Genomic DNA, 25,705 nt, shown 5'->3' with positions numbered 1-25,705 from the left:
CGCCAAAATAACACCTAGAACTACGAATCGGATACCAAATCAAAGGAAATTTTCAAGAAAACTTTAAAACTTATATTTTTACAACCGGACATCCGAATCACGTCAAATCAACTCCGATTCTCACCAAATTCGGCAAACAAGTCATAAATATTATAGTGGACCTATACCGGGCTCCGGAACCAAAATACGGACCCGGTGTCAATAAATCCAATATCAGTAAATTCTTAAAAATCATAAGCTTTCAAGCTTTTAATGTTTCATCAAAATTCCATATCTCGAGCTAGGGACCTCGGAATTCGATTCCGGGCATACGCCCAAGTCCCAAATCACGATGCGGACCTTCCGAAATTGTCAAAATACTGATCCGGGTCTGTTTGCTCAAAATGTTGACTAAAGTCAACTCAGTTGAGTTTTTAAAGCTCTATTTCACATTTTAATCCATTTTTCACATAAAAGCTTTTCGGAAAATTATACGGACTACGCACGCAAGTCGAGGAATGATAAATGATGCTTTTAGAGGTCTTAGAACACATAATTACTTATTAAATTTAAAGATGACATTTTGGGTCATCACATTTTCCACCTCTAAAACAAACGTTCGTCCTCGAATGGAGTTAGAAAAAGTACCTGAGCTGGAGAAAAGGTGTGGATATTTACTCCACATGTCTGACTCGGACTCCCAGGTAGATGCCTCTACCGGCTGACCTCTCCATTGCACCCGAACTGAAGGATAACTCTTAGACCTCAACTGTCGAGCTAGAATAGCCACCGGCTCCTCCTCGTAAGTCAAATCTTTATCCAATTGGATTGAGCTGAAATCTAACACATGGGACGGATCACCATGATATTTCCGGAGCATACACACATGGAACACCGGATGAACCGCTGATAAACTAGGTGGTAATGCAAGCGTGTAGGCTACTTCACCCACCCTTTCAAGAATTTCAAAGGGTCCGATATACCTAGTGCTCAACTTGCCCTTCTTTCCGAACCTCATTACACCTTTCATAGGTAAAACCCGGAGCAATATTCTTTCTCCAACCATGAATGCAATATCACGAACTTTACGGTCGGCATAACTTTTTTGCCTAGACTGAGCTGTGCGAAGTCGATCCTGAATAATCTTGACCTTTTCCAAGGCATCCCGTACCAAATTGATACCCAACAACCGGGCCTCTCCCGTACCAAATGCTCGGTATAATGCCTCATATGGAGCCATCTGAATGCTCGACTGGTAGCTATTATTATAGGCAAACTCCGCAAGTGGCAAGAAATGATCCCAAGAACCTCCAAAGTCTATAACACAAGCACAGAGCATATCTTCCAATATCTGAATAGTGCGCTGTGACTGTCTGTCTGTCTGTCTGTCTGTGGATGAATTACTGTACTCAACTCCACCCGCGTGCCTAACTCATGCTGTACAGCCCTCCAGAAATGTGAGGTAAACTACGTACCTCGATCTGAAATAATAGACACCGGCATACCGTGAAGGCGGACAATCTCACGAATGTAAATTTTAGCTAATCTTTCTAAAGAATAGGTAACTGCCACTGGAATGAAATGTGCTGATTTGGTTAACCTATCCACAATGACCCAAACTGCGTCAAATTTTCTCTGAGTCCATGGGAGCCCAACAACAAAATCCATAGTGATACGCTCCCACTTCCACTCAGGAATTTCTAACTTCTAAAGCAAACCACCAGGTCTCTATTGCTCGTACTTAACTTGCTGACAATTCAGACACCGAGCTACATGTGCAACTATATCCTTTTTCATTCTCCTCGACCAATAATGTTGCCGCAAATCTTGATACATTTTGGCGGTACCTGGATGAATAGAATACTTGGAACTGTGTGCTTCTTCAAGAATTAATTCACGAAACCCATCCACATTAGGCACACAAATACGACCCTGCATTCGCAGAACCCCATCTTCCCCCACAGCATCCTGTTTGGCATCACCGTGCCGCACCGTGTCCTTAAGGACAAGTAAATGAGGATCATCATACTGCCTTTCTCTGATGCGCTCATATAAAGAAGACCGAGCGACTGTGCAAGCTAGAACCCGACTGGGTTCCGAAACATCTAACCTCACGAACTGATTAGCCAAAGTCTGAACATCTGTAGCTAATGGGCTCTCACCAACCGGAATATATGCAAGACTGCCCATACTCACAACCTTTCTACTCAAAGCATCGGCCACCACATTGGCCTTTCCGGGGTGATACAAAATGGAGATATCATAGTCTTTCAACAAATCCAACCATCTTCTCTGCCTCAAATTAAGATCCTTTTGTTTGAACAGATACTGAAGGCTACGATGATCAGTAAATACCTCACACGAGACACCGTAGAGGTAATGCCTCCAAATCTTTAGCGCATGAACAACGACTGCCAATTCTAAGTCATGAACAGGATAATTTTTCTCGTGAACTTTCAACTGCCGCGACGCATATACAATTACCTTGCCATCTTGCATTTATACTGCACCAAGCTCAATGTGAGATGCGTCATAATATACCATATACGATCATGAACCTGTGGGTAATACCAACACTGGCGCCGTAGTCAAAGCGGTCTTGAGCTTCTGAAAGCTCATCTCACACTCGTCTGACCATCTGAATGGGACACCTTTCTGGGTCAATCTGGTCAATGAGCTTGCTATAGATGAAAACCCTTCCACGAACCGACGATAATAACCTGCTAAACCCAGGAAACTCCGGATCTCTGTAACTGAAGTAGGTCTAGGCCAATTCTGAACAGCCTCAATCTTCTTAGGATCCACCTTTATGCCTTCTGCCGATACAACATGCCCCAAAAAGGCAACTGAGTCTAACCAAAACTCACATTTTGAAAACTTGGCATATAACTGATTATTCTTCATGGTGTGAAGCACACTTCGAAGATGCTGCTCATGTTCCTCTCGACTGCTAGAGTAAATCAAGATATTATCAATGAATACAACCACAAAAGAATCCAAATAAGGCTTGAACACCCGATTGATCAAATCCATAAATGCTGCTGGGGCATTTGTCAACCCAAATGACATCACTAGGAATTCGTAATGCCCATACCCAGTTCGAAAAGCTATTTTAGGGACATCAGATGCCCTAATCTTCAACTGATGGTAACCAGACCTCAAATCGATCTTCGAAAATACCTTAGCATCCTGAAGCTGATCAAATAAGTCATCAATACTTGGCAGCGGATATTTGTTTTTGATAGTGGCTTTGTTCAACTGCCGATAATCTATACACATCCGCATAGAGCCATCTTTCTTCTTTACAAATAATATGGGTGCACCCCAGGGCGAGACACTAGGTCTAATGAATCCCTGATCAAGCAAGTCTTGTAACTGCTCTTTCAATTCCTTCAACTCTGGCAGGGCCATACGATATGGTGGAATAGAAATGGGCTGAGTGCCTAGAGCCAAATCAATACATAAGTCAATATCTCTGTCGGGTGGCATCCCCGGCAAATCTACAGGAAATACTTTTGGAAATTCACGAACAACTGGTACTGAGTCCATAGAAGGGATATCCACACCGGGATCGCGAATATAAGCCAAATAGGCTAGACACCCTTTCTCTACCATACGCCGAGCTTTCATATAAGAAATAACCCTACTGGCAGAATGACCATGAGTTCCTTTCCACTCTAACCGAGGTAACCCCGGCATGGCTAGGGTCACTGTCTTGGCATGACAATCCAATATAGCATGACAAGGTGACGGCCAATCCATACCCAAGATGACATCAAAATCTACCATATCAAGAAGTAGAAGATCCACACTAGTCTTAAGATTACCAATAGTAACCACACACAAACGATAGACATGATCTACTATAACAGAGTGTTCCACCGGTGTAGATATACACACAGAAGCACTCAGAGAATCACAAGGCACAACCAAATATGAAGCAAAATAGGAGGACACGTAGTAGTAAGTAGATCCTGGATCAAATAGAACTGAAGCATCTCCATGGCAAACTGGAATAATACCTGTGATCACAACATCAGATGACTCGGCCTCAGGCCTAGCTGGAAAAGCATAAAATCGGGGCTGGGCCCCATCACTCTGAACTGCGTCCCTGGGACGGCCTCTAACTGCCTGGCCTCCACCTCTAATGGTCTAACCTCCACTTCTAGTGGCCTGACCTCCACCTCTAGTTGCCTGACCCCTACCTCTAGCTGGCTGAGCAGGCGGTGAAGCAACCGGTGCCGGTATGATGGCACGAGAATCTTGTCGAGATCTGTTACTCGCTAATCTAGGGCAATACCTCCTGATGTGACCAATATTCCCACACTCATAACACCCATCCTGATGTCGTGGCTGCTGAAGCTAAAGTTGACCCAGATGGGCCGGATAACCACTGTAGTAACTCTGGAGTGGTGGTGCACTGATAGGAGCTGAATGTGCACTAAATGCTGGCTGCCCAAAGTAAGGCATAATAGAACCGTGACTCCCTGAAGCACCGGGAGATGCATGAAGTGCTTAATGAAATGGTCTGGGAGGATAACCCCTACCAAAATTACCCCTGCCTCTAGACGAGGCACCACTGAAACCACTGAACTGACGAGGCCTCTTATCGGACCTCTGCCCTCTATCCTGTGCAAGAACCATCTCGATCCTCCTTGCGACATTAGCAGTCGCCTGAAAAGAAATCTCACTTTCGATCTCCTTGGCCATCTGAAGTCTGATAGGGTGAGTAAGTCCCTCAATAAACCTCCTCACCATCTCTCCCTCCGTAGGTAGTAAAAGGAGAGAATGATGAGCCAAATCCACAAAACGGGACTCATACTGAGTAATAGTCATACTGCCCTGCTGTAGACACTTAAATTGCTTGCGGAATTCCTCTCTTAGTGTGATGGGGGAACTTTTCCAGAAATAGCTGAGAGAACTGCTCCCATGTAAGTGCAGGCAATCCGACTGGTCGAGTCAATGTATAATCTCTCCACCACCTCTTGGCAGAACCCGTCATCTGAAATATAGCAAAATCAACCCCATTGGTCTCAACTATACCCATGTTTCGCAGCACCTCATGGCAGCATTCAAGATAATCCTGTGGGTCCTTAGAAGGTGTACTACTAAAGTGAACTGGAAAGAGCTTAGTGAACTTATCCAGTCTCAATAAGGCCTCAAAATACATGGCGGGCCTATCACCAGTCTGTGCCGTAACAACTGGCTGAACTACCCCAACTGGCGGGGCTGCTGGTGCCTGATTCTGGGGAGCCATCTGCTCCGGAGCGGGAGTAGTGGGAGTTTGTGCTCCTCCCCCAGCCTGTGAGACGGCTGGTGCCACTGGAAATGTACCATTCTGAGCCACGCCCTCCATAAGATTTACCAAACGGACTAGAGTGTCCTAAAGTACTAGAGTGGCTATGAATCCTTCCGGGACCTGAACTGGTCCAACTGGTACATTCTGAACTGGAACCTCCTCCTGAAGGTCCACCTGAGGTTCTTCAACAGGTGCAGCTGCTCGAGCTCTGGACTGAGCTCTACCTCGGCCCCTGCCTCGGCCTCTAGCACGACCTCGACCTCTACCCCTGGCCATAGTTGCCACCGGGGGTTCTGGTCCCTGACCATCGGTAGAGGTATTACGTATTCTCACCATCTGCGAGAGAATAAGAGTAGAATGGTTCAATCATCGATGATATAATAAATTCGCACGAAAAAATAAGAAAGAAGTGATATTGTTCCTAAACTTCATAGCCTCTAAGAGATAAGTACAGACGTCTCCGTACCGATCCTTCAGACTCTACTATGCTTGCTCGTGACTCGTGAGACCTATGTAACCTAGTGCTCTGATACCAATTGTCACGACCTGAAATTCCCACCTTCGGACCGTGATGGCGCCTAACATTTCACTTGCTAGGCAAGCCAACGTTAGAATAATATTATCCATTTTTAAAATAATTTTTAAATTTATTAATAACAGAGAACAATTGCGAAAGTAACGTCTAAAATATAGTGAATAATCCATAAAAATAACGGTGTCTAAATACCATCCCAGAATTGGTGTCACAAGTGCACGAGCTTCTAGAATAATACAAATAAATATCTGAATAAAATAAAATTATTTGGAAATAAACACACAGCTAAAGTAAAATAGACGGGGACTTCAGAACTGCGGACGCCATGCAGTTATACCTCAAGTCTCCTCAGAATAGCTGAAATCCGAGCAAGTCTATGGCACGCCGCTGGGACCAACTCCGAAATCTGCACAAGAAGTGCAGAGTGTAGTATCAGTACAACCGACCCCATGTACTGGTAAGTACTGAGCCTAACCTCGACGAAGTAGTGACGAGGCTAAGGCGGTTCACTTACATTAACTTGTACGCAATATTAATAACAACAACAAATAATAAAAATAAATCAGATAACTCATTTATAATAATTGAAACCAACTCAACAGTCATAATTCATTATTATTTCACCCAATTCTGTTGCAGCGTGCAACCCGCTCTCATAATATATTCACATTCAATTCTGTTGCAGCGTGCAACCCGCTCTCCCAATATATTTCTTTTAATCAAGTCTGCCATATATTTATTTCAATCAAGTATATATATAGACGTTTAAATAAGTCTGTTGCGACGTGCAATCCGATCCCCCAATATTGACTTTTAAATAAGTCTATTGCGGTGTGCAATCCGATCCCCCAATATATATATATATATACACTTTCATTTTCGTTGCGGCGTGCAACCCGTTCCCCCAATATAATTTTAAACAACTCATAAATATAATAAAATTTACTCCAATAAATACCACGTCAAATGAGAAATTATTAAGCATCAAGGCACACAATAATTATAATTTATTTATGAACCAAACAATGACAAATAACAATTTATTATGAAAATCATAGAGAAATTAGGTAATTTAATCTTTAATATGCTAAATGTCAAATAACAATTAAAACACATAATTCAAATAGCATGTAACAATTAATGCAAGAATTCAAGAATTAATATTTGACAAAGAATAGGAGAGAAATAATTATTATAATAATTAATTTATGATTTAAAATAATTTATGATTTTTCAAGTAAGCAGGCAAACAATTAATTTGACGACGTATAGACACTCATCACCTCGCCTATACATCGTTCACATGCAATTCACATAACAAATAATTTAAAGGTCTTATTCCCTCAAGTCAAGGTTAACCACGATACTTACCTCGATTTGCAAATTCCAATCAATTATTCAACCACAACTTTTCCTTTTAAATTTATCTCCGAAAGCGTCAAATCTATTCACAAACAATTCGATATATTCAATACTAATCATAGGAATTAATTCCATATGAATTTATAAATTTTCCGGATAAAAATCTAAAATTCATTAAAATATTCGAGAGTGGGACCCACATCTCAAATATTGGAAAAATTTATGAAATCCGAACACTCATTCCAAAACGAGTCCAACCATACAAAAATTATCCATTTTCGATGTCGAATGGACCTTCAAATCTTAAATTTTTGTTTTTGGAAGATTTTTATAAAAATCTGATTTTTCTTCTAAAATTTCACGGATTCATGATATAAATGAGTATGAAATCATGAAATATAATCAATATAGGATAAGAGACACTTACCCCAATATTTTTCCGTGAAAATCGCCCAAGAATCGCCTTACCCGAGCTCAAAAATGAAAAAGAGTTGAAAATGGGTCGAAACCCCATTTCAAGAACTTAAGTTCTGTTTCTGGGATTTTTACTCATCGCGATCGCGAAAATTCGTTCGCGATCGCGTAGAACAACTTTTGCCCAGGTTCATTTTACTCTTCGCGATCGTGGGAATGGCTTCGCGATCGCGAAGCCACATTTTGGCTGCCCAGACTTTTAATTCTACGCGATCGCGTAAATGCTCATGCGATCGCGGAGTACATTTTTCCAGCCTTACGCGATCGCGTAGCACAATTGACGTGCCTAGCTTCTGCCTTCCTTCCTTCTACGCGATCGCAGTTGGTCCCTTGCGTTCGCAGTGCACTAGAAGTTTACCTTCCGCGATCACGTGCCTATCTTCGCGAACGTGAAGGGTAAAACTCACTACTTACAATTTCCTCTTCGCGATCGCAGGAATGGCTTCGCGATCGCGAAGCACAATGTACCAGATGACAGCAGAAGCTCCAAAAACCAGATTTTCTATGTTCAAAATCATCCCGTAGCCTATCCGAAACTCACTCGAGCCCTCGGGGCTCCAAACCAAACATGCACACAAGTCCTAAAACATCATACGAACCTGCTCGCGCGATCAAATCGCCAAAATAACACCTAGAACTACGAATTGGACACCAAATCAAAAGAGATTTTCAAGAAAACTTTGAAACTTATATTTTTACAATCGGACGTCCGAATCACGTCAAATTAACTCCGATTCTCACCAAATTTGGCAGACAAGTTATAAATATTATGGCGGACCTATACCGGCCTCCGAAACCAAAATACGGACTCGGTGTCAATAAATCCAACATTAGTAAATTCTTAAAAATCATTAAGCTTTCAAGCTTTTAATTTTTTATCAAAATTCCATATCTCGAGCTAGGGACCTCAGAATTCGATTCCGGGCATACGCCCAAGTCTCAAATCACGATGCGGACCTACCGGAATTGTCAAAATACTGATCCGGGTTTGTTTGCTTAAAATGTTGACTAAAGTCAACTCAGTTGAGTTTTTAAAGCTCTATTTCACATTCTAATCCATTTTTCACATAAAGGCTTTTCGAAAAATTATACGGACTACGCACACAAGTCGATGAATGATAAATAGTATTTTTCGAGGTCTTAGAATACAGAATTACTTATTAAATTTAAAAATAATATTTTGGGTCATCACATATCTTACTTGTGTAAATTAATTTTTAATGTACAAAAAGATATAATTTTCCAGTGAAAATGTTGACTTTACTTATGTTGTTATAATAAAGGCGTGATCCTATTTTAAAATTCTAATCACGTTTATTTTTTTATATCTGAGATATAATTTTTAAATTTTTAAATAAAAAATACCTATTAGGTTGACCCGAATCAACTCAAAAAAATCGAATAAACATTCCTAACAAATTTTATATTAGTCATTAGAAAGTATATATTAAAGAAAATTATGGCACCCGCCAACTTCAAATCCTAGATCCGCCTCTGACTTAGCGGTTTACCTCCCTTTTGTATAAGTTCTGGATTCCAATTCCATTAGGCTTCTACTTACCGTGTTAGGCTTCTATTTCAATTTCTTTGTATAAGTTTTGGATTCCAATTCCATTAGACTTCTACTTACCGTATTAGGCTTCTCCCATTGGTTTCTTCTTTGTTATGAAATCAAATTAGGTTTATAGGTTTCTAGAATTTTACAATGGATTCAATTTCTCTTTACTTACCGTATTAGGTTCTTTCTTCTTTGTTTTGAGATCAAATTAGGTTTCTAGAATTTTACAACTATAAAAGAAGCTATTTCTACATTCTTTATCATAAACATACGTCCTCATAGAAAATTTGCTTCCCACTTGTGGTAAATTTCTATCTTGTACTATATTCTTGAAGTTATGTAATAATAGTTGTTCGTGCATTATCACTATTAGTTGAATGATTGCATCAAACCGATCAATCTTTTAAAAAAAATTTCCTCTGTTCTATTCCACTGTGCCATTAGAAATAGCATTATGATTGTTTCTCACATCTTCTCCTTATGCCATCTTACTAATTGTTATGCCATCTGAAGTTGCTCATATTTTCTCACAAAATTAAATTTGATTATCTCTTTTAATTGACTATAGTATACATATTACAATTTTTAAATTGTGTTCTTAAAGAATAGCCCTTGACAATTGGCGTCGTTGAATCCAACCAAAGTTTTGACAATTTTCGTAGGTTCAGGTAAACAATTCTCCTTATTGATCTCATAAATAATATTTTATATAATCTTCTGGTTATGATGTAATATATTATGTTTTGAAAGTTATGTAGCTTACTTGTAGTTCAACTATGATTTTTTCTGTTGCTCTTCAAAATCTTAGATTGGGATATTCTTTTTTGAAATCCTTATTATGAAAACACACCCCATAATCAATATTTTGAAAAGACTAGCTTACTGTTCAAAAGGTGATGAATCAATAAAACATGAAATAATATTGCCAAATCTTAGATCGGGATATTTGAAAATGTTTTAGCTTTATTTGATATTTATGCTACTATTGAAAAGTAATTAGTTTTAATGTGCATAAAAATTAACGCAAAACAGAAATAGAATCATAAAAAGCTCATCAATCCTCAATTTTAATAGTAGGTACATTGTGGTTGGATTAAAATGCGTTAGTGCATTAGCTATCCATATTATTGGTCTAAGTAATTCTTTTAAATCTTCTGTTAAATAAAATTTTTAAAATTATGAATGCCTTCTATGACTTTAGTGCCCTTTTGATATTAGACCACGTGTTCGCACTTGATTTCAGGTACTCGCAATGGAAACTGAAATTGAATTTGCAAACGAATGTGTGCTACTTAACAGTTTGAGAAGATCCGACTCTTAGTGGATAATAAAAGTCTTACTTATTCAATGTGGAGTAGTTAAAGAATTTAAAAATGAAACAAATCAAGGCCTTTGATGGACTCTGATATTTGTAGATGAGGAAGTAATGTTATTTTTATCTTTGTATTATATCCGATATTTTTCGTATTATGTTCAATCACGATATTAAATTATAATAAAATTTTACAGGGAACAAAAATACAAGCTATACTTTTCACTGATCAAGTCCATATTGTGGAAGGAACATTTAGAACAAGGCAATATCTATTACATCATTAACGGCCTCATAAATGATCGTAAACCTAATTTTCAATCTGTACACAAAGAATTTGAGATTGTGTTCAGTAATAATACTATAGTCAAGAGATGCAGCAACCCGTTTTCTACCGTTAGCTTCTCAAACAATTTCGTTTCATTCGAAGAGGCATTCCAATGCACCAATGGAACAATATTTGGTAATTTCTTTAGATTTCTTTGATTAATCTTACATTATGAATAATATTCTACTCCTATTTGCTTATTAATTCTTAGTAGTTATTTACATGTATTCTCTATTAATATTCTTTTGCAGACACACTTGGTATCTTAGTGAAAGTTAATGCTTCCATCGGAGACGGTAACAGGAAACGAAGAGAAATAACACTAATGAATGAAAGGTAAGTTGAATTTAGTTAACTTATTCATTTATTATCATATATTAACTATCATATTATTAATTGATCAAATGCATTAAATGTAGTTAATATAATATTGAATTATAAAATTCAGGTATGATCGTCAAACTATAACTTTATGGGGAGAAATAGCAGAAAAAGATGGTGATATGCTTCAAAATATGATGTTTGAAAAATCTATTGTGGCGCTATGTGACATTAAGGGTACAACATACCGAGGTAATATATCCAAATCCTTTGCGCTTACGGTTAATTCTTTATCTTTTATATTGGACTTAACGTTTTCACTTTTATAATTGTGTAGGTAATTTCGTAATATCTACTACACATGTTAGTAGTGTAATGATAAATCCAGCGTTTGAAAAAGCAATTGCTCTACGGAATTGGTAAGATATGTTTTGGACTCGACTTTAAGGAATTATTGCTAAAATTTAGTTATTACTATGTACTAATTAATTAAAATGCAGGCATAACCGTATGAAATCACAAGACAAAAAAATAACACTAATGCCATGTAGATTGATAAAAAAGGCAGGAAATGTGAAGATTGGAGACATAACACATGCAGATTCGTTTGACAATACAAAGGTACAATATTCAACTATTTAAAATATAATTATACTTTGTATAACGTGTCCAATCTAACCAACTTATTTTATGTTTATTTGTAGGACATATATAGTAAATTTAATGCGAAAATAAAAGATATCATCAACAAAGATGACCCATGGTATTTATCTTGCAAGAAATGTTATAAGAAAGTGAGCTTTGTAGATAATATTGCAACATGTCCCCGTTGTGGCAGCAACGTTGAATATGAAGAAAGGTAAACACAAAAAAGCTTTTGCTGCATGCTCATATATTAAAAAAGATATTTAGTGTTCTAATTATGTACTACTATGTTTTGTAGATATCTTCTAAAACTTGAGTTGTTTGACGAAAAAGAACATTGTTACATAACACTCTTTGAAGCTACAAAATACTTGTTTGGTTGCGATGTTACAACATATGTACGATCAATTTCTCAGAAGGTTAGTAAGTTTGTTGTTTTGTAATATTTCTGTACTAATCCCACCTGCACAATAATGAGACAACAGAATAAAATATTGTTTACGATATTCAACATGTTCTTGAAGTTTTATAGTCATACTCGCCTCCTCCGTTAGCCCTTGAAAACATTAATCCTTAAAAGTTGGATAAAGAAACACCCTCATTCCCTCCTTTACCATCGGGATTATATCCATATATTTTAATTTCAAAAGAATCAGGATTATCATCTCAAAGTATATAAGGAATTCCAATTTTTCATCCTCTAAAGCTCTCTTGATTACAACACTATATATACCAAGCATACTTCCCCAATCTGAATGTGTCAACTTACTTGCAATGGAATAATAACTTCCATCGTTAACAAATTTTTCTTTTTCAGAAAATTATTCTTTTTACCTAACCTATTCCTTTTTTGGCGCAGAAAGAAGAATCCAAGTACTATTGCAAGTTGGTGTCAAGTAAGGATAAAGAGGTATGTTGCAGATCTTCTTTCATCCATACTTGAGGAATGATATAAGAAAAGACGTGGCTGAAATTATTTATGCCATGTGAAAAGAATTAACACTCCAATTGAAGTTCTCTTAATAATGTTTGGCAAAAAAAAACAAAGGACTATAAAAAATTTAAAAGACTATAATACTAATATTAAAGACATGGACTTCTGAAAACTATGAAACGAAAGATCATTTGTCTACTTTTTATAATTCTCTTTTGTTATTATTCATGCGTGATTACATACAATAATTAATTTATATTGGTATACAGGTTGGTGCTGAAGCAAAATGCACCAATCATGCTACTAAGAAATTTGGATCATTCAAACGGATTATGCAATGGTACAAGAATGATATGCATAGGTTTTGACAACAACATTATACATGCAGAAATAATGATGGGACAAAATGCTTTCAAGCATGTGTTTATTCCGAGAATTCAACTTTCGCCACCAGAAAATGAAGGATACCCATTTAAATTCATCAGAAAACAATTTCCTGCACGTTTATGTTTTTCAACGACAATAAACAAAGCACAGGGTCAAACAATACGGAACGTTGGATTGTACTTGCCGCAACATATTTTTTTACATGGACAACTATATGTTGCACTATCAAGAGGTATATCGATGTCAACAACAAGAGTATTGGTCATGACAGAGCAACCGAAGAGACGAAGGGGCACATACACCAAGAACATTATCTACAAAGAGATATTAGGTAAGATACAACAACATAACATGTTATTAACTCATATAATATATTATCTATAATTATAAATGTTATACATATCACGACCTTAACTAATTGAAGTGTTAACGTTTGCAGGTTCAGAAGATATTAACCATATTTGAATTCACATATTACATCAATATAATAACACTCATCTTCTAATTTCAGTTTCGTGTTGAATCCATTTTGACGTCAATTACTCTTACACATGATTCATTCACGTGATATATAATTTCCTTACACACAAACGCGGCTTACGCGTGCAACGCACGCACATCAAAACTAGTACTATATTAAAAGCACGAAACCCCTATCGAAATGTCGTTCGCCTTTTTTATCCTTCGTAAACATATTTCATATTGGATATAATTGTAATTGTAATCACTACTAATTTTTTATTTTATTTTTGGGGATAAAACCAAAACTGCCGTCTATCACCATTTTTATTGGAGATGACTTTATTTAAGTTTGGGATTCTTTAGTCTTTACTAACATGTTACTTTCTTTTAGGTTTAGGCTTCTTTAGGTTTGACTTCGTTGGAATATTTCATCATATTTTTAGTTCCCCATCGACATGAGTTCAAGGTGCAAAACAAGCTAACTCTTTTCTACTTTTTCCCTTTTCTAATGTTCTATGGATACTGCTGTTCTTTTTCTACTTATTTCCTTATCAATATTTGTTATTTTTGTAAAGTTATTAGACTTCTCACTTTTTTCACACAATATATATTTAACAAATTTATGTAAGTCATTCTTGATCGAGTCTTTAATATTATTGTGCAAATAAAGGAAGATTCATGTGAAGCGTGTGATTGAGACTTAGAGCCGACTAGGACGGAATTTTAAAGGCAAGTTTTTTTTTCAAATTTTATTTCTCATTTATATTGTTAAGGTTTTATTACATTTTTTTTTACATATTATATGTTCAAATAAATACTTCTTTGCGAGAACCATATTTATAAGGAAAAAATAGAGATTTGTTTGCAAAATTAGCGATTGTAGGTTTTGATTTAATTATTTTTTCCCTTATCTAATGTCCTATGGATACTGCTGTTCTTTTTCTACTTATTTCCTTATTGTTATAAGAAAAATCAAATTATGGTGGATGTCTAATCTTCCTCCATTATCTTCTCAAATGCTTAATGACATATTCAATGGCATATTTCTATGCTTAATGACATATTCAATGACATATTTTTCTTCACTTTTCATGCCTATATAAAGGCCTTGCAATAGATAAGAAAATACATACAATTGAAGAAGAAAATCTCTTCCTTCTCTCTATCTTTATTTCTTATTCATGTTTTACTAAATTGCTTTTATTTCATAACAACATATCTTGTTCATGTTTTACTAAATTGCTTTTATTTTATAACACGTTATCAGCACGAATTGCTCATTTCATGATCTTCTAGTATGTAAATTATAAGCAGACAATGAGATCAAGTACAATAAAAAATGTCTTGGATGATAATACAAAGATAAGTTTTACATCCATCTAAACTCATTCATATTTTTATATCTTTGCATTAACTTTATGTGCAGTATTTTGTTAAAATATTTTTTTCAATTGTATCCACTGAAATAAAGAACTGAAAAGGTATGTCTTTATTTGCTACATCTCTTATAGGAAAAATATAATATTCCAACGTATATATATGTTCTGACCTTTTACATACTATGATAGATAATTATTAAGGTAATTTAGTAATAATATTTTTACCATCACATAATGTATTTCATTGAAAACAAAATTATCAAATATGTAGGCGATTTTATAGTATCTTGCAAATTTGGCATTCGAATATACAATCAATATAAACTCATTATAGTTATAATTTATAATAGTCACAGTTATGCATTAAGCCTTAAATATTTTTGTTGGAAACATAAGGCTCATTCCTCCGTATTGGATTTTTTTGGTGAAGTTCTTATAGTCTTTGAAATATAAGTGGTTATAGGTTATCTGCACCTTTCCCCTAATTAATTTATTAAAATGTAAAAGTGATTGTATCATTTAAAAAAAAAAGGCATATATCCTAACTAGCATTTTTGTTGCAGAGGAACTGTTTCAAGATTGAGATAGTTATATATGTCTTCTTGAAAGTTAATTTACTTATGCCTATAATTATGAAGTAATAATATTTTAAAGGCTCGAGTGCGAGTCCTAGTGAATTTTGGCCTATTATGCCAAATATTGAGGGTAAGACGATGGGTTCAAGTCCCAACACACTATGTTGATAAAAAGACGCTGGATTCAAGTTCCAACGCATTATGGCCTAGCATGCCTTTATATGGGTAAGACATTGGGTTTGAGTCCTAATACACCATATTGATAATAATAATAACTAAAGAAAAAATAATATATTTTTCATGAAAAAACATGAAGCTTGTCCTACTTGATTTGCTCCATTCTTGAAGTGAATGTGATAGCAGTGCATGATAAGTCTAAATAAAGATAAGTGGTTGAAAAATGAATGTGGGTGTGTGAAAGGCCAAAATAATAATAGTTATCACTATGGTAATTATAAAAAGGGAGAACAAGACAATGTTTACTATCAAATTGGTATGAAAAAAATAAAATAAAGCACATTGTATGATTGTACTCCATTCTTTGAAGAGAATGTGACCTGTGATAAACATTGAGAATGCATACTCATTCCTGAAAGTGAATGTGAAAATATATATGTGATAAATATTATGCATAATAATGTACTAGTGCATGGTTGAATAAATACTACAACTCACCTCTAAGGGGGGTTTGAGACAAAGAAAGATAATGAATATTATTGTGTACTTACATGAATATATCATTGGTCGCATACATGTGATACACCAAATATTTTGTCAAGCCTTATGAAAGTTATTAAAAGTAAAATTAAAACAAGAAATTATTTTGCTTATGATGATTTTGAACATGACAATTATTATGATATGATTCTCTTTGTGAAGGATACATTCATTATATGGATGGTGTGACAAAAGATCTTGTAGTACAAAAGCAGTTAAGAGATCTGAAAGAACTAATTTGTTACTACCCGAATGAATGAAATTGTTCATGACATTAATCTTGTAGTAAGTCTCAAAAGAAACATTTTGATTTATAAATATATTAGCCAAAGTGGTTGGCATATTGAGACTATAAATAAAAAGAAGATTGAATATCTTTATATTACTATAATTATACCGGGTAAATATGAAATGTTACCTGACTTTTCTTCTATTTGTACTACACTAGTATAAGCATGATGATGCAATCACAAGCCACAAGTAAACTAGAGGTTTAGTGAAATAAATATTAGTTGGCATGACCGGTTGACCATCACGGTTCAATTATGATGCGAAAATTTAATTGAGAATTACATTGGCATATATTGAAGAAATATAAGATTCTTCAAGAATTATCTTCTGCTGCTTATTCTCATGATATACCAGTTAAGGTTGGGATTGAATCCCTTGATTTATGGAACGAATAAAAGGTGATAAATATGGGCCCAGTCACCTTCCATGTGGACCGTTTACTATTATATGATTTTAATAGATGCATCTATTCTATGATCACATGTGCATTTGTTATCAACTTGCAGTTTGGCTTTTGCAAGATTGATTGCTCAAATTATTAGAGCACAGTTCCATAATATAAATTATGATGATTTATCTTGATAATACTGGTTTAAATTCAAGTTGGTTTAGCAGAAATTGTATGCCTCCAATTATATCTAAACCATTGGTTATGAGAACAAAATTGCCAAAATAAAATTTCGTATGTGATATATTATTTAATATACAACAGCACTTGTACGCATTTAGCCAAGTTATGATAAGTTCTCCCAATCACAATCGGTTCAGGGTCAGAAATCAAATAATTTCCATCTAGAAATATGAATGTGCTATATGATTTAATTGTTCCACCACAATGCACAAAGATGGATCCCCAAATAAAGCTAGGGATATTTGTTGGTGATCCCAACAATAGAGGGAGAAAATGGGCAGCTGAAAAAGTAATGCATGTAATGAATTATTATGAGTACATATAGATCCTCGTACGAGAAAATGTGAACTTGAAGTTCAAGTGATAATTCATTTGTAAAATATTGTCAGGCGTATTTGCTGACCCAAAACTAAATGTCATATTCAGCTGCTAATGCTCCAAATAAAATAAAGTTCACAATGAATAGAGTCTATGGCATGCATGAAGCATAATAGAGTAATCGGTTCCAAAGATAAAACTCCTTGAAGAAGGAGAGGAGCAAATGTTCAAGATGGTCATAATAAGGAGGCAAGTGCTCTAGAAGAGCACCACGACATAACACTTCATAAGACCTCATGGGAGAGGCTCAGGCACCTGAAGATAATAAGATAAAGAGATCTCAATAAGTTATGTCTTTATTGGGTAATAGTAGAACCGATATAAAATGATCGTTGACGATATTATTAATATAATATAGCGCTCAATATTATTAATATTGACGAGGAACTTGAGCTCAAATCTGTCATGAAATTTGGACAGATAAATGATTGGCCAAATGAAAAATACGCAATGAAAATTAATTTCACCTGAAAAATATGAAGTTGGACGGATAGTCCCAACATCTGAAAGTATAAAGCCAGTGGAGGTATAAATGTGTTCTTGTGCGAAAAAAAAAGGTCAAGTCGGTAAACATAAAGACGACTTGTGTCACAAGAAAATTTGTAAATATCCTGGCATTGATTATATAGAGACATGTTCTCCTGTGGTGGATGTCGCCATTTCAGGTTTTAATCTAGCAATACAAGAAAAATGTGATATGCGTATAATGGAAATCATTGAGGATTTAAATTGTTCTAAAGCATATTAAGGTTTCCAAAAAATTTATTAAATAAAGCTTCAAAAATCCTTATACGGATTGAAACAATCAGGGGACATGTGGTATAATCGCCTGAGTGAGTACATGTTGAAAGAAAGGTACAAGAATGATTCAATTTGTCCTTGTGTCTTTATAAAAAGATCTGGATTTAAATTTGTTATAATCACCGTGTATGTTAATAATTTAAATATCATTAAAACTCCTAGGGAGCTTCCTAAAGCAGTAGACTATTTAAAGAAAGAATTTGAAATGAAAGATCTTGGAAAGACAAAATTTTGTCTTGGTCTACAAATCGAGTATATGAAAGATGAAATTTTTGTCCATCAACCAGCATACACTAAAATGATTTTAAAGCGATTATATATGGATAAAGCACATCCATTCCGATCTCATGAAAATAATGAAGAGCTTCTTGGTCCCGAAGTACCATATCTTAGTGCAATTGGTGCACTAATGTATCTTTCTAACATTACAAGGCCTGACATAACTTTTTCAGTTAATGTCTTAACAAGATATAGCTCTGCTCCTACAAGGAGACATTGGAATGGAATCAAACACATATTGCGGTATCTAAAAGGGACTACCGATATGGGATTATTTTATGACAATGATTGCAGTCCCGATCTTGTTGGTTATGTCGATGCTGGATATTTATATGACCCACACAAGGCTCGATCTCAAACAGGCTATGTGTTTACATATGGAGACACTGTCATATCTTGGCGATCGACTAAACAATCAATCGTGGCTATTTCATTTAATCATGCTGAGATAATTGCTATTCATGAAGCAAGTCGAGAATGTGTATGGTTGAGGTTTATAATACATCTTATTCGAGACAAATGTGGTTTGAAGTGTGACAAACTACCCATAATTTTGTATGAAGACAATGCAGCATGCATAGCCCAATTGAAGGGAGGATTCATAAAGGGGATAGGATAAAGCAAATTTTACCAAAGTTATTTTTCACACATGATCTTCAAAAGAATGGTGATATCAATGTGCAACAGATCCGTTCAAGTGATAATATGGTTGATCTGTTCACCAAATCTCTACCGACGTCAACCTTCAAGAAACTAGTGTACAAGATTGGGATGCGAAGGCTCAAGGATGTGACTTGATACTCTCATCAGGGGGAATTAATACGCGTTGTACTCTTTTTCCCTTACAAGTTTTTGTCCCACTGGGTTTTCCTTGCAAGGTTTTTAACGAGGCAACCAAAAGGCGTATTTCTAAACATGTGTACTCTTTTTCCTTCACTAGGATATTTTCCCATAGGGTTTTTTCCTAATAAAGTTTTAACGAGGCACATTATCTATGGACATCCAAGGGGGAGTGTTATAAGAAAAATCAAATTATGATGGATGTCTACTCTTCCTCCATGATCTTCTCGAATGCTTAATGACATATTCAATGACATATTTTTCTTTACTTTTCATGCCTATATAAAGGCCTTATAATAGATAAGAAAATACACACAATTGAAGAAGAAAATCTCTTCCTTCTCTCTATCTCTATTTCTTGTTCATGTTTTACTAAATTGCTTTTATTTCATAACAACATGTCTTGTTTATGTTTTACTAAATTTCTTTTATTTTATAACACTTATCAATATTTATTATTTTTATAAAGTTATTAGACTTCTCACTTTCTTCAAACAATATATATTTAACTGTTTCGGCCCGAAATTCCCACCTTCGGATCGTGATGGCGCCTAACATTTTATTTGCTAGGCAAGGCAACGTTAGAATAATATTATCCATTTTAAAATAATTTTTAAATTTATTAATAACAAAGGAACAAATGCGAAAGTAAGGTCTGAATGTGGAACACGGCAACTACCTCAAAATCTCCTCAAAATCAACCACGCGAAAGGATCAACACCCGTTATATCCGGAAACACCTGGATCTACACACGAAGTGCAGGGTGTAGTATGAGTACAACCAACTCAGCAAGTAACAATAATAAATAAGGAATTGAAGATAGTAACGAGCTACACAGTTATGGTCCATTTCCAGTAATTCCAGCAAAGAATAGACATGCTATCAAATCTGTCAGTTTGACATGCTATCAAATCTGGCAGTTTAATGTCAAATCAATTTTTATACAGTTTCTGTTCATGTAATCCGTATATCAATAATTTTTCAAAGATTTTACAACAATGACAGATAGCAACTAAGTGCAACAACAAATGGAAATCAAGTACAACCTCTTAGGATAACAATCACTCACTGGGCTCCCAGCCCTCATCACTCCCTGGGCTCCCACCCTCGTCACTCACTCTCAATGGGTACCCGTGCTCACTGGGGGTGTACAGACTTCGGAGGGGCTCCTACAACCCAAGCGCTATAAACTGCACAGATAATTCACGTGCTGCACGGACAACTCACATGCCATAATATAAATATCTGGATCCGCACGGCCAACTCACGTGCTGCACGGCCAACTCACGTGCTATAGTATAATATAAGGATCTGCACGGCCAACTCACGTGCTGCACGGACAACTCACGTGCTATAGTATCAATATCTCATAATCAGACCCTCGGCCTCACTCAGTCATAAATCTCTCCAGTCTCTCGGGCTCTTAATAATCATGAAATCAGCACAAATAACAATGATATTATGTATCAATAATAATAACAGAAACTGAGATAAAATATGCAAGTAAAAGCTGAGACTGAGTACATATAGTATTTAGCAGGCAATTCAACAAGTACGCGACCTCTGTGGGTCCCAACAGTACTATCACATAGCCTAAGCATGATTTCCAACATGATTTACAGTCAAATTTTATCAACACATAGAGAGCATATAGCTAACAACAAATTATTCAACTTTACAGTTTTCCGGGACGGACCAAGTCACAATCCCCTCGGTGCACGCCCACACGCCCGTCACCTAGCATGTGCGTCACCTCCAAAATAATCACATGATACCAAAATCCGGGGTTTAATACCCTCAGGACCAGATTTAAAACTGTTACTTACCTCAGAGCGTGAAATTCTTTACTCTGCTATGCCTTTGCCTCGCAAATCGGCCTTCGAATACCTCGAATCTAGTCACAAATAATTCGTTTGAGTCAATAAAATTTATTGGAATTAATTCCATAAGAAAATACTAATTTTCCATAAAAATCCGAATTTTAGCTCAAAAATCGCCTGTGGGGCCCACATCTCGGAACTCGACAAAAGTTAAAAAATCCGGAAGCCCATTCAACCACGAGTCTAACCATACCAAATTTATCAAAATCTGACCCCAACTCGACCCTCAAATCTTTAATTTAAACTGAGAGAGTTTTTAAAACTTTTCCAACTTAATTCACCAATTAAATGATAAAAACAACCATGGATTCGGGTAATTTAACCAATATTGAGTTAACAACACTTACCTCGTTGTTTTCCTTGAAAAACTCCCGAAAATCGCCTCTTCCCGAGCTCAAATCCGTCCCATTTTCAGAACTTAAACTCTCTGCCCAGACATTTCGTCCCATTTTCAGAACTTAAACTCTCTGCCTAGACATTTGCTCTACGCGATCGCGAACATTCCCACGCGATCGCGAAGAACAATTTTCCATCGCTCAGATTTTACTCTACGCGATCGCGGACTCGTCCACGCGATCGCGGACTAGTCCACGCAATCGCGAAGCACAAAATGCGTGACTTCTACTCCGCTCCACTTACTCTACGCGAACGCGACCTTCTTCACGCGTTCGCGAGTCACAAAATCCCAGAGCTACGCGATCGCATCCCGCTTCACGCGATCGTGAAGCACAAAATGCCACTACCTCACATTAACCCTATGCGATCGCGGATATCCCCACGCGATCGCGTAGAACAAAAACCCCCACTGACCAAATAAGCCTACGTGATCGCAGACGCATTCACGCGATCGCGTAGAAGGAAAATATCATTAGATATCAGAAAATTCCAGCAGCTGTTCAAGTCCAAATTTTTGATCCGTTAACCATCCAAAACTCACCCGAACCCCTCGGGACCTTGACCAAATATACCAACAAGTCCTAAAACATCATACGGACTTAGTCGAACCCTCAAATCACCTCAAACAACGCTAAAACCATGAATTACATCCCAATTCAAGCCTAATAAACTTTGAAATTTCTAATTTCTACAAACGACTCCGGAACCTATTAAATCACGTCCGATTTACCTCAAATTTTGCGCACAAGTCATAAATGACATAACGGAGGTACTCAAATTTTCAGAATCGGATTTTGACCCCGATATCAAAAAGTCAACCCCCCGGTCAAACTTCCCAAAAATTTAACTTTCGGCATTTCAAGCCTAATTCCACTACAGACCTCCAAATAATATTTCGGACACGCTCATAAGCCCAAAATTATCATACGGAACTATTGGAATCATCAAAATTCAAATCCAAGATCGTTTACATAGAGGTCCATATCCGGTCCACTTTTCTAACTTAAATTTTTAATTATGAGACTAAGTGTCTCATTTTACTCCGAGTTCCTTCCGGACCCGAACCAACTAACCCGATAAGTCATAAATCAATTGCAAGACATAAATTGAACAGTAAATGAGAAAATGGGGTTATAATATTCAAAATGACCGGCTGGGTCGTTACATAAATGCAATAATTAATATAAAATTATAAGACAACAAGCATGCAATAATTATTATTTAATTATGAAACAAATAATGACAAATAGCAAATTATTATGGAAATCAGGGAGAAAATAGGCAGTTTAATATTCAATATGCTAAATGTCAAATAATAATTAAAACACACAATTCAAATAGCATGTAACAATTAATGCAGGAATTCAAGAATTAATATTTGACAAAGAATAGGAGAGAAACAATTATTATAATAATTAATTCATGATTTAAAATGATTTATAATTTTTCAAGTAATTATGCAAACAATTAATTTGACGACGTATAGACACTCGTCACATCGCCTATACGTCGTTCACATGCATTTCACATAACAAATAATTTAAGGGTTCTATTCCCTTAAGTCAAGGTTAACCACGACACTTACCTCGCTTTGCAAATTCCAATCAATTACTCGACCACAACTTTCCCTTTTAAATTTGTCTCCAAAAATTTCAAATCTATTCACAAACAATTCGATATACTCAATACGAATCATATGAATTAATTCCATATGAATTTATTAATTTTCCGGATAAAAATTTGAAATTCATTTAAATATTCGATAGTGGGATCCACGTCTCAAATTTCGAAAAACTCACGAAGTCCGAACACCCGTTCCGCTACGAGTTCAATCATACAAAAATTATCTAATTCCGATATCAAATGGACCTTCAAATCTTAAATTTTTATTTTTGGAAGATTTTATAAAAATCTGATTTTTCTTCCATAAATTCACGGATTCATGATATAAATGAGTATGAAATCATAAAATATAATCAATATAGGATGAGAAGCACTTACCCCAATATTTTTCCGTGAAAATTGCCCAAGAATCGCCTTACCCGAGCTCAAAAATGGGAAATTGTTGAAAATGGGTCGAAACCCCATTTTCAGAACTTAAGTTCTGTTTCTGGGATTTTTACCCTTTGCGAACGCGGTCAGTGCCTCGCGTTTGCGAAGCACAAAATTTGTGATTCCCAATTTTACTCTTCGCGAACACGAGGGCTACTTCGCGAACGCGAAGCCTGCCTGACTTGGCCTTCGCGAACGCGAAGGCAATTTCCTGGTTAGTCTCTTTTCCTTCGCGAACGCGAAGCTTTGTATCTCAAGCCTTCGCGAACGCGTTCACTTTGTCGCGAACGCGAAGCACAAAATATGCCAGCCCCAATTTTCTCTTCGCGTTCGCGAAGAATAACACACCAGAAGCCTGAAGTCTGCAGAAAACCAGATTTACTAAGTCCGAAATCATCCCGTAGCCCATCCGAAATTCACCCGAGCCCTCGAGGCTCCAAACCAAACATGCACACAAGTCCTAAAATATCACACGAACTTGTTCGCGCGATCAAATCACCAAAATAACACCTAGAACTACGAATCAGACGCCAAATCAAAGAAAATTTTCAAGAAAACTTTAAAACTTATATTTTTACAACCGGACGTCCGAATCTCGTCAAATCAACTCCGATTCTCACCAAATTCGGTAGACAAGTCATAAATATTATATTGGACTTATATCGGGCTCCGGAACTAAAATACGGACCCGGTGTTAATAAATTCAATATTAGTAACTTCTTAAAAATCTTTAAGCTTTCACCTTTTAATTTTTTATCAAAATTCCATATCTCAGGCTAGGGACCTCAGAATTCGATTCCGGGCATACGCCCAAGTCTCAATTCACGATACGGACCTACCGGAATTGTCAAAATACTGATCCGGGTCTGTTTGCTCAAAATGTTGAGCAAAGTCAACTCAGTTGAGTTTTAAAGCTCTATTTCACATTTTAATCCATTTTTCACATAAAAACTTTTCGAAAAATTGTATGGACTGCGCATGCAAGTCGAGGAATGATAAATGGTATTTTTCGAGGTCTTAGAATACAGAATTATTTATTAAATTTAAAGATGACATTTTGGGTCATCACATTAATAAATTTATGTAAGTCATTCTTGATCGAGTCTTTAATATTATTGTGCAGATGAAGGAAGATTCATGTGGAGCGTGTGATTGAGACTTAGAGCCGACTAGAACGGGATTTTAAAGGCAAGTTTTTTTTTCAAATTTTATTTCTCATTTATATTGTTAAGGTTTTATAACATGTTTTTACTTATTATATGTTCAAATAAATACTTCTTTGCGAGAACCATATTTATAAGGAAAAAATAGAGATTTGTTTGCAAAACTAGCTATTGTACGTTTTGATTTAATTATTTTTTCCCTTATTTAATGTTCTATGGATACTGTTTTTCTTTTCTACTTATTTCCTTATTAATATTTGTTATTTTTGTAAAGTTATTAGACTTCTCACTTTCTTCAAACAATATATATTTAACAAATTTATGTAAGTCATTCTTGATCGAGTCTTTAATATTATTGTGCAGATGAAGGAAGATTCATGTGGAGCGTGTGATTGAGACTTAGAGCCGACTAGGACGGAATTTTAAAGGCAAGTTTTTTTTTCATATTTTATTTCTCATTATATAGTTAAGGTTTTATTAAATGTTTTTACATATAATATGTTCAAATAAATACTTCTTTGCGAGAACCATATTTATAAGGAAAAAATAGAGATTTGTTTGCAAAATTAGCTATTGTACGTTTTGATTTAATTATTTTTTCCCTTATCTAATGTTCTATGGATACTGATATTCTTTTTCTACTTATTTCCTTATCAATATTTGTTATTTTTGTATAGTTATTAGACTTCTCACTTTATTCAAACAATATATATTTAACAAATTTAT

This window comes from Nicotiana tomentosiformis, chromosome 8 (assembly GCF_000390325.3).
Source record: "Nicotiana tomentosiformis chromosome 8, ASM39032v3, whole genome shotgun sequence".
Classification (NCBI taxonomy): domain Eukaryota; kingdom Viridiplantae; phylum Streptophyta; class Magnoliopsida; order Solanales; family Solanaceae; genus Nicotiana; species Nicotiana tomentosiformis.
Note: the sequence above shows the minus strand (reverse complement) of the source record.